Consider the following 12,167-nt stretch of genomic DNA (forward strand, 5'->3'; position numbering starts at 1 on the left):
ATTGTCATTTTCCTATCATTAGATTCACATTAGTCCCCTGAAGTATATGTATCTACTCCATACATTTTAAATGGTGCAATTTCCTTCAAAAGTCTGTTTTTTTAAGTGAGCCTTATCTAATGGTTCATGATGGTGGCACTTACAGAGGGTAGGGTACATTGATCAGTGCTGTCTGGTGCTGTTTTCATTTTTCACCACAGCATTTCTCAGATTTGTCTTCAGAACCTGGGACACATTCCTTCGAGCTAGGACTTTATTCCTTGGAGTGCAGGAGGATGAGGGGTGATCTTATAGAGGTGTATAAGATCATGAGGGGAATAGATAGGGTGAATGCACAGAGCCTTTTACCCAGGGTAGGGAATTAAGAACCAGATAACATAGATTTAAGGTGAGAGGGGAAACATTTTATAGGAACCTTTCCGCACAGAGGGTGGTGGTTACATGGAATGAGTTGCCAGAGGAGCTAGTTGAGACAGATACTATAACAACATTTAAAAGATATTTGGATAGGTACATTGATAGGAAAGGTTTAGAGGGATATGGGCAAACACGGGCAGGTGGGACTAGTGTAGATGGGGCATCTTGGACAGCATGTTGTTGGGCCAAAGGGCTTGTTTTCATGCTATGTGACTATGATTCTATGCCTGGTAGGCTGAGCCATCATAACAATTAGGAAATATCAGTATTATACCCCTTTGTCTTTCTATTCTGCAGCACTCTCCGTGGGTCTACCGTTTCTTATGTAAGCTTGTAAATCTTCCCAAAATGCAACACTTTATACTTGTCCAAGTAAAATTCTGTCTGCCCTGGGATATGAACACCTGACCTGCGGACGCCAACAGGTATGAACGAGTGTTTGAAAGACCAGAGGGATGGATAGGGATGAATTTGCCGGCTGCCGCAGGGCTGTGGCATCTTCTGTTAGGTGGGCATGGAGAAATGCCACATGTCATCTATCCCCATCCCCCTACCTTGAGCAACAACAATCAGGGGCTGAGTGGAGCTGAGCAGTACTGGGAGCACCGAGCAGACTCACTCTTTCACTCATTTAGTCAGTGAGGCTGGCTGGTGACTGCTCTTCCCACACCAGATTGCCCCCTCCCCCCGTCACTGCTGTTACTGCAATCCTGTCTCTCTCACTGTTTTTGTTCACTTCCGACTTACCAACACTTCAGGTTATGAAGAGTTTTCAGTAACAGAACAATGTTGCAATCTGGGAATTGCCAGAAGCAGTGTAAGACCATGCGGTTAAGTGAACAGTTCTTGACTCATGGAGGTATATGTAATTATTACATGAAATAAATATTTTGCTTTGGGTGCTAAAGATAATTAAAAAAAATAATTACATTAATGAACCACAGAACAAGTGCTGGACAAATTCATCTTTCATATTTTCTGTTTTGCTTGAGTTCACTGCCTGGTGGATGAAATCAGATTGATGAGGGAAAAGCTGCTCATTAAAGGCTTGCTAACTAATTCCAAAGCCTTTTTAAAAAAACAATACGAGTGGGCACTAGTGCCTTGAATTTCAATAAGATTTCCCCATCAGTTGACAGCTCTGCCAGTCGACAGCCACTTGCTCCCCTGCCACAACACAGCCATCTAAGAAACTGCAGAAACTGCTGTAAATGTTTTAATTTATAATTTACATGTTGCAGGGGCAGGCCAAGGTGGTGAGCGGAAGATATTCTCCCCAATAGACAGGAGAGAAATAAACAAAATGATTTGGATTTTCCTGATATGGATGTTAAAAAAGATAATGCTAAATGGCCGGACTATTTGACACAACCAGAATCTGACTAGAATTATTGAATGGTTTCAACACAGAACTAAAGTCATTTGAAGCATCATGTCTTCACCGCCCTCTAGCCTTGCAAAGTTATCCTCCATGTATTTATCCATACCTGCAGACAGGTCCTTCCAGACTCCAAACACATACTACATTTCTCCATTTTAAATGCAGGCCACAAATTCAGCAAGAATCCAATTCTTAACAAAAGCTAAGGTGATCAATTGGGTACAGTTGACTGAGGCAGAGTATGTGAGCATGTGCATGTGAGAGAGAAAACGCACTTGCACATCAAGCAGCAATGGTAGAATACACAACATAGAAACATGGAAACATAGAAATTAGGTGCAGGAGTAGGCCATTCGGCCCTTCGAGCCTGCACCGCCATTCAATATGATCATGACTGATCATCCAACTCAGTATCCCGTACCTGCCTTCTCTCCATACCCTCTGATCCACTTAGCCACAAGGGCCACATCTAACTCCCTCTTAAATATAGCCAATACAACTGGCCTCAACTACCCTCTCTGGCAGAGAGTTCCAGAGATTCACCACTCTCTGTGTGAAAAAAAAGTTCTTCTCATCTCGGTTTTAAAAGGATTTCCCCCTTATCCTTAAGCTGTGACCCCTTGTCCTGGACTTCCCTAACATCGGGAACAATTGTTCCTGCATCTAGCCTGTCCAACCCCCTTAAGAATTTTGTAAGTTTCTATAAGATCCCCTCTCAATCTTCTAAATTCTAGAGAGTATAAACCAAGTCTATCCAGTCTTTCTTCATAAGACAGTCCTGACATCCCAGGAATCAGTCTGGTGAACCGTCTCTGCACTCCCTCTATTGCAATAATGTCCTTCCTCAGATTTGGAGGCCAAAACTGTACGCAATACTCCAGGAGTGGTCTCACCAAGACCCTGTACAACTGCAGTAGAACCTCCCTGCTCCTATACTCAAATCATTTTGCAATGAAAGCTAACATACCATTCGCTTTCTTTACTGCCTGCTGCACCTGCATGCCTACCTTCAATGACTGGTGTACCATGACACCCAGGTCTCGCTGCATCTCCCCCTTTCCCAATCGGCCACCATTTAGATAATAGTCTGCTTTCCCGTTTTTGCCACCAAAATGGATAACCTCACATTTATCCACATTATACTGCATCTGCCAAACATTTGCCCACTCACCCAGCCTATCCAAGTCACCTTGCAGTCTCCTAGCATCCTCCTCACAGCTAACACTGCCGCCCAGCTTAGTGTCATCCGCAAACTTGTAGATATTGCCTTCAATTCCCTCATCCAGATCGTTAATATATATTGTAAATAGCTGGGGTCCCAGTACTGAGCCTTGCGGTACCCCACTAGTCACTGCCTGCCATTGTGAAAAGGACCCGTTTACTCCTACTCTTTGCTTCCTGTTTGCCAGCCAGTTCTCTATCCACATCAATACTGAACCCCCAATGCCGTGTGCTTTAAGTTTGTATACTAATCTCATATGTGGGACCTTGTCGAAAGCCTTCTGGAAGTCCAGATACACCACATCCACTGGTTCTCCCCTATCCACGCTACTAGTTACATCCTCGAAAAATTCTATAAGATTCGTCAGACATGATTTACCTTTCGTAAATCCATGCTGACTTTGTCCAATGATTTCACCACTTTCCAAATGTGCTGCTATCCCATCTTTAATAACTGTCTCTAGCAGTTTCCCCACTACCGATGTTAGACTAACTGGTCTGTAATTCCCCGTTTTCTCTCTCCCTCCCTTCTTAAAAAGTGGGGTTACGTTTGCTACCCGCCAATCCTCTGGAACTACTCCAGAATCTAAAGAGTTTTGAAAGATTATTACTAATGCATCCACTATTTCTGGAGCTACTTCCTTAAGTACTCTGGGATGCAGCCTATCTGGCCCTGGGGATTTATCGGTCTTTAATCCATTCAATTTACCCAACACCACTTCCCGACTAACCTGGATTTCACTCAATTCCTCCAACTCCTTTGACCCGCGGGCCCCTGCTATTTCTGGCAGATTATTTATGTCTTCCTTTGTGAAGACGGAACCAAAGTAGTTATTCAATTGGTCCGCCATATCCTTGTTCCCCATGATCAACTCACCTGTTTCTGACTGCAAGGGACCTACATTTGTTTTAACTAATCTCTTTCTTTTCACATATCTATAAAAACTTTTGCAGTCAGTTTTTATGTTCCCTGCCAGTTTTCTTTCATAATCCATTTTTCCTTTCCTAATTAAGCCCTTCGTCCTCCTCTGCTGGTCTCTGAATTTCTCCCAGTCCTCCGGTATGCTGCTTTTTCTGGCTAGTTTGTACGCATCATCCTTTGCTTTGATACTATCCCTGATTTCCCTTGTTATCCACGGATGCACTACCTTCCCTGATTTATTCTTTTGCCAAACTGGGATGAACAATTTTTGTAGTTCATCCATGCAGTCTTTAAATGTCTTCCATTGCATATCCACCGTCAACCCTTTTAGAATTAATTGCCAGTCAATCTTGGCCAATTCACGTCTCATACCCTCAAAGTTACCTTTCTTTAAGTTCAAAACCATTGTTTCTGAATTAACAATGTCACTCTCCATCCTAATGAAGAACTCAACCATATTATGGTCACTCTTGCCCAAGGGGCCACGCACAACAAGATTGCTAACTAACCCTTCCTCATTACTCAATACCCAATCTAAAATAGCCAGCTCTCTCATTGGTTCCTCTACATGTTGATTTAGATAACTATCACGCATACATTCCAAGAAATCCTCTTCCTCAGCACCCTTGCCAATTTGATTCACCCAATCTATATGTAGATTGAAGTCACCCATTATAACTGTTTTGCCTTTGTCACAAGCATTTCTAATTTCCTGTTTGATACCATCTCCAACTTCACTACTACTGTTAGGTGGCCTGTACACAACTCCCACTAGCGTTTTCTGCCCCTTAGTGTTTCGCAGCTCTACCCATACCGATTCCACATCCTCCAAACTAATGTCCTTCCTTTCCATTGCATTAATCTCCTCTCTAACCAGCAACACTACCTCACCTCCTTTTCCTTTCTCTCTATCCCTCCTGAATATTGAATATCCCTGGATGTTCAGCTCCCAGCCTTGGTCACCCTGGAGCCATGTCTCCGTGATCCCAACTATGTCATAATCGTTAATGGCTATCTGCACATTCAACTCATCCGCCTTATTACGAATGCTCCTTGCATTGGGACACAAAGCCTTCAGGCTTGTTTTTACAACACTCTTACCCCTTATACAATTATGTTGAAAAGTGTCCCTTTTTGATTTTTGCCCTGGATTTGTCTGCCTGCCACGTTTACTTTTCACCTTGCTACCTATTGCTTCTACCCTCATTTTACACCCCCCTGCCTCTCTGCTCTTGTACCCATCTGGAGATCTCACTCTGACAGAAGCTCCAAGATTGTCAAACTGGGTGGAGATAAATGTGGAGGGGTTAGGAGAGCGGTGGTCCTGCAGTTAATGCCATCTCTGCAGATGCCTGAACAGATATTCCATGACTTGTGAAGCTGGAAAGAAAGTCCCAGACACAGTCTGTGCAACTGATGAGATGCTGCTTTGAAGTATAATTCTACCCCATACAAGTATGGTGCAAAAGAGCACAACAATCACACCAGATCCCACCACTTCCCTTAAAAACATGCCCAACCTTACCACACTACCACCCCCAAGCAGAATTCCAACAATGATGATGAACCACCTTCTCTGACTGAATGTTCATGAGATTATTGTAACGTCTTCAAAATACATTACCAAACAGTAAATATATATCCAAAGCGATCGAGGTTTATTTTTAAAGAACGCATTTACTGTTTATATGCTGTGACTTTAAGACTTGCTGGCAGACTGAATGTCTGTGTAATTGTTAATTGCTTAGTTTAAGGATCAGCTTCACTACATGTTTCTGTTGCTCAAGAGGATAACAACGTAAACACACAGAAACACATACGCACACACACAAAACTGAGGGTAAACACTACAATTAAGTTATCACTGCAAATACCTGAGTCCAAACAAAACAAGAACAAATGAGTGAAGATGAACATTTTGAACTTGACCAGTTGTTGCCCAGGTAGCAAACCAAGGAAACAGCCCATCCTACATGATATATGAGGTTGGGTTTGGGGAAAGCATGGTTCAGTGGTGGAAAGAACAATGAAGAGGAAACATTATTGCATTAGGGCTTTAGAACATAGAACAGTAGACCACCGCCACAAGCCCTTCGACCCACAATGCCTGTGCCAAACACAATGCCAAGTTAAATTCCTTGGCATGAATATGATATATACCTCATACAGGCACCTGGACCAGTGTAAATGGGACATATTGGTTGGCGTGGGCAAGTTGGGCAAAAGGCCTGGTTTTACGCTGCATGACTATAACTCTATAACCCCTCCATTCCATGCAAATTCATGTACCTTTCTAATAGCCTCTTAAATTCAATTGCCATATCTGCTTCCGCCATCACCTATGGCAGTGAATTCCAGCACCTAATACTCTATGTGAAAAAATTTGCCACACGCACCTTCTTTTAACTGTCGCCTACTGATCTTGAAGCTATGCCCTTGACATCGCTATCCTGGGAAAAAGATTCTGACTGTCGACTCTATCTATGCCTCTCATGATTTGATAAACTTCCATATCCCCTAAAGCACTGCATATCTATGTGCCTATCTATCTAAAAGCCTGATATCTACTTCCACTACCAACCCTGGCAGCATATTCCAGGAACCCACCACTCTTGGTGTAAAAGATTTTTTCCTTCAATCTTCCTCTCTCACCTTCAAGATATGCTCTCTGGTCTTTGACATTTCCACCGTGTGATAAAGGTTCTGCTTGCAAACCTATACAAAACTATTATTTTATAAACATCTTTCAGATTTTCCCACAACCTCCAATGCTCCAGAGAAAGCAATCCAACTGTTCGATTTATTCAAGCAGCCTTCTGGTGAATCTTTTCTGCACCAGCACCAAAACCTCCACATCCTTCCTGCAATGAGGTGATCAGGTCTGCACACAATATCCAAATTCAGCATAACCAAAGTTTTATAATTCTGCCATATGAATCCCTGAGAGTCGGTCAACTGATGAAGGCAACCATAACATAGAACTTCTTCACCATTCTACCTACTTATGTTGTTGGAGTTGCTAGAAGAGGAATGCAAGAAGGAGAATGTCAGACAAGCTCATCAGCAAAAAAAACAATAAGATATGGTCTCGACTTGAAATATCAACTATCCAAGTTCTCCAGAGATGCTGTGTGAGCTGCTGAGTTACTCCAAGACTTTGTGTCCTTTTGGGTAGTGAAACAGGCTTAAAGATAACAGCTAATAAAAAAAATATGAGTGAAATGCTGAGTTGTCAAAAGAAGCTTGAGAAGACAGAAGACAAAGGCTTAGATCATTTATTTGGAAATGACAATGCGGAAAAGATCATGTTAAGAATTTCCGAGACTTTATTACATAGTGATGACATTCACATCTAACATTCTTTGGCATTTGTACAAATGGTGTGGATTGCTGATATGCTGTCTTAACTATTTATGCAAACATGCAGTGCTGAACATCACAGTCGCCACCTGTACTATCTCCAACCACACACTATTGTCTTCATCGCCTCATCCCTTCGACAAGGCACAAGTGTGACTGGGCCACAGGTGATGGGAACTAAGCCCTGTCCAGGAACAAGACTGAAGGATGATTAGAGATTCAGTCAATGTTTGTACTGTCAGATGGTTTTACACTGTCACTCGTGCCAGAAGTAATTGAAAAAGATGAATAATTAATCTTGATTAAAAATAAATTAAGGACATTAAAAAAGTATTTTAAACTTGTCAAACATGTTGTTAATTTCCGGTGCAGACAAGTTAGACCAAAGGGCCTGTTTCCACATTGTATCATTCTAATTAAGAAAAAAACACATCAATAGATACACAAACACATACACATATAGAGACACTAGTGAACGGTCTGGATGGAGTTGATGTGGAGAGGATGTTTCCACTAGTGGCAGAGTCTAGGACTAGAGGCCAGAGCCTCAGAATAAAATGAGGTAACATTAGAGAGGAGTGAGGAGGAATTTATTTTATCAGAGGGTGGTGAATCTATGGAATTCATTGCCGCAGAAGGCTGAGGCCAAGCCAATGGATATTTTTAAGGCGGAGATTGACAGGTTCTTGATTAGTATGGGTATCACGGGTTAAGGGGAGAAGGCAAGAGAATGGGGTTGAGAGGGAAAGATAGATCAGCCATGATTGAATGGCAGAGTAGACTTGATTGCCCAATGGCCTAATTCTCCTCCTGTAGCTTATGAACTTATGAACATGCACATCTATGTACTACATATTGAAATAAATAAATTAAACAGAAAAACAGACCTAAACCTACTATATATATATATATGAACATCAGTGACTAATTTAAAAATGTTGAGACACACTAGAAGCACCTGCTGTAATTGTCAGATAACTAAGAGTTTGGATGTGAACTGCACCTGCACTGGTAAAAACGTAGAACGGTACACGTTTGTGCTGAACATGATGCTGTTAAACTGATCTCACCTGCCTGAACATGATCCATATAACTCCTTTGCCTGCATTTCCGTTCCTATCTAAAAGTTTCTTAAATACCATTATGATATCTAGCTTACGCAGTGTCCTTGGATATATCAAGCCCAGGAGATTTATCTACCTTCATATTCCTTAGGAAGTCCAGCACAGCATTAACCTCAGCACATCCCAAATTCCCAGTCTTCCCATGTCCATGGTAAAAACAGAGGAGAAATACTCGTTGCGGACTTTGCCCAGACAGGCCCTATTCTTTCTTTCTAATTACCCTCTTTCCAGGGTGGGAGATTGCAACCTTTACGTGGTCCGCCCTGTTTCAATGAATTGCCTGTGCCAAACACAATGCCAAGTTAAATTCCTTGGCATGAATATGATATATACCTCATACAGGCACCTGGACCAGTGTAAATGGGACATATTGGTTGGCGTGGGCAAGTTGGGCAAAGGGCCTGGTTTTACGCAGCATGACTATAACTCTATAACCTCTCCATTCCATGCAAATTCATGTACCTTTCTAATAGCCTCTTAAATTCAATTGCCATATCTGCTTCCGCCATCACCTATGGCAGTGAATTCCAGCACCTAATACTCTATGTGAAAAAACTTGCCACACACACCTTCTTTTAACTGTCGCCTACTGATCTTGAAGCTATGCCCTTGACATCGCCATCCTGGGAAAAAGATTCTGACTGTCTATGCCTCTATCTATGCCTCTCATGATTTGATAAACTTCCATATCCCCTAAAGCACTGCATATCTATGTGCCTATCTATCTAAAAGCCTCATATCTACTTCCACTACCAACCCTGGCAGCATATTCCAGGAACCCACCACTCTTGGTGTAAAATATATTTTCCTTCAATCTTCCTCTCTCACCTTCAAGATATGCTCTCTGGTCTTTGACATTTCCACCGTGTGATAAAGGTTCTGCTTGCAAACCTATACAAAACTATTATTTTATAAACATCTTTCAGATTTTCCCAGAACCTCCAATGCTCCAGAGAAAGCAATCCAACTGTTCGATTTATTCAAGCAGCCTTCTGGTGAATCTTTTCTGCACCAGCACCAAAACCTCCACATCCTTCCTGCAATGAGGTGATCAGGTCTGCACACAATATCCAAATTCAGCATAACCAAAGTTTTATAATTCTGCCATATGAATCCCTGAGAGTCAGTCAACTGATGAAGGCAACCATAACATAGAACTTCTTCACCATTCTACCTACTTATGTTGTTGGAGTTGCTAGAAGAGGAATGCAAGAAGGAGAATGTCAGACAAGCTCATCAGCAAAAAAAACAATAAGATATGGTCTCGACTTGAAACATCAACTATCCAAGTTCTCCAGAGATGCTGTGTGAGGTGCTGAGTTACTCCAAGACTTTGTGTCCTTTTGGGTAGTGAAACAGGCTTAAAGATAACAGCTAATAAAAAAAATATGAGTGAAATGCTGAGTTGTCAAAAGAAGCTTGAGAAGACAGAAGACAAAGGCTTAGATCATTTATTTGGAAATGAAAATGCGGAAAAGATCATGTTAAGAATTTCCGAGACTTTATTACATAGTGATGACATTCACATCTAACATTCTTTGGCATTTGTACAAATGGTGTGGATTGCTGATATGCTGTCTTAACTATTTATGCAAACATGCAGTGCTGAACATCACAGTCCCCACCTGTACTATCTCCAACCACACACTATTGTCTTCATCGCCTCATCCCTTCGACAAGGCACAAGTGTGACTGGGCCACAGGTGATGGGAACTAAGCCCTGTCCAGGAACAAGACTGAAGGATGATTAGAGATTCAGTCAATGTTTGTACTGTCAGATGGTTTTACACTGTCACTCGTGCCAGAAGTAATTGAAAAAGATGAATAATTAATCTTGATTAAAAATAAATTAAGGACATTAAAAAAGTATTTTAAACTTGTCAAACATGTTGTTAATTTCCGGTGCAGACAAGTTAGACCAAAGGGCCTGTTTCCACATTGTATCATTCTAATTAAGAAAAAACACATCAATAGATACACAAACACATACACATATAGAGACACTAGTGAACGGTCTGGATGTAGTTGATGTGGAGAGGATGTTTCCACTAGTGGCAGAGTCTAGGACTAGAGGCCAGAGCCTCAGAATAAAATGAGGTAACATTAGAGAGGAGGAATTTATTTTATCAGAGGGTGGTGAATCTGTGGAATTCATTGCCGTAGAAGGCTGAGGCCAAGCCAATGGATATTTTTAAGGCGGAGATTGACAGGTTCTTGATTAGTATGGGTATCACGGGTTAAGGGGAGAAGGCAGGAGAATGGGGTTGAGAGGGAAAGATAGATCAGCCATGATTGAATGGCAGAGTAGACTTGATTGCCCAATGGCCTAATTCTCCTCCTGTAGCTTATGAACTTATGAACATGCACATCTATGTACTACATATTGAAATAAATAAATTAAACAGAAAAGCAGACCTGAACCTACCCTATATATATATATATATATATATATATGAACATCAGTGACTAATTTAAAAAAGTTGAAACACACTAGAAGCACCTGCTGTAATTGTCACATAACTAAGAGTTTGGATGTGAACTGCACCTGCACCGGTAAAAACGTAGAACGGTACACGTTTGTGCTGAACATGATGCTGTTAAACTGATCTCACCTGCCTGAACATGATCCATATAACTCCTTTGCCTGCATTTCCTTTCCTATCTAAAAGTTTCTTAAATACCATTATCATATCTAGCTTACGCAGTGTCCTTGGATATATCAAGCCCAGGAGATTTATCTACCTTCATATTCCTTAGGAAGTCCAGCACAGCATTAACCTCAGCACATCCCAAATTCCCAGTCTTCCCATGTCCATGGTAAAAACAGAGGAGAAATACTCGTTGCGGACTTTGCCCATTCTATTCTTTCGCTCTAACTACCCTCATTCCGGGGTGGGAGATTGCAACCTTTACGTGGTCCGCCCTGTTTCAATGAATGCAATCAACCTGGCGTGCACAATCGAATAATATTAAATAGAACAACGCTAAGCTGTGCACGCCATACGCAAGAAGAAGACCCTCTTTCCCTTAATGTACATAACATCTCTTTGGATTCTCCTGAATATTATCTGCCAGAAAATATCCTGCCCCCTTTTTGCCCTTCTGATTTCCTTCTTTAAGTATGCTCCTCAGTCCTTTAGGGATACACGGGATCCCAGTTGAAGTTCAAGTTCAAGTTCAAATGTATCTATCACATGCAGGAAGGATGCAATACACAACATAATTCAACACAGACATCCCCCACAGCATTCTTCACTGTGGTGGAAAGTAATACAGTTCAGACAGTCCTCCTCCTCCTTCACCTCCCTTGTTCACCGATGATCAGGGCCCTGAACCTCCGTAGTCGCCGCTACGGACGGCCCGGTGTTCAAGCCCTCTGCTCGGGATGATCGGAACGCCGACTTCGGGAGAGGTCGAGCACACCCCACGGCCCGGAGCTCCGAAATTGGCCACCTCCTTACCAGAGACCGTGGCTTCCAGATGTTGTAGACCACGGGTCAGCGGTCGGAGCTCTTCTCCGGCAACCCCCGGTGAGGGATCACCCACTCTACGATGGAAGGTCCGCTCCATGCCTGCCGTCAGAAGCTCCACAGACAGAGGCTCCAAGATGTTGTAGGCCATTGAAGTATAGGGCTCGCAATGTTAAAGTCCCCACTGCACCACTGCTGAAGCTCTGGGCCCGATTCCGGGAAAGGCCGCACCAAACCAGCTGAGGCTGCGAGGAGGGGGGGGGGGGCGAAGA

At 42.4% G+C, this 12,167-nt stretch overlaps 1 protein-coding gene across 2 annotated transcripts in view; it reads left to right on the forward strand.

Annotated features, from left to right (window-relative positions):
• The window catches only part of LOC129709442 (sorcin-like), a 199,970-nt gene that overhangs the window by 42,851 nt on the left and 144,952 nt on the right, over positions 1-12,167 (forward strand). The gene's annotated exons all lie outside the window — the stretch shown is intronic.

This window comes from Leucoraja erinacea, chromosome 2, assembly GCF_028641065.1.
Source record: "Leucoraja erinacea ecotype New England chromosome 2, Leri_hhj_1, whole genome shotgun sequence".
NCBI classification, from domain to species: domain Eukaryota; kingdom Metazoa; phylum Chordata; class Chondrichthyes; order Rajiformes; family Rajidae; genus Leucoraja; species Leucoraja erinaceus.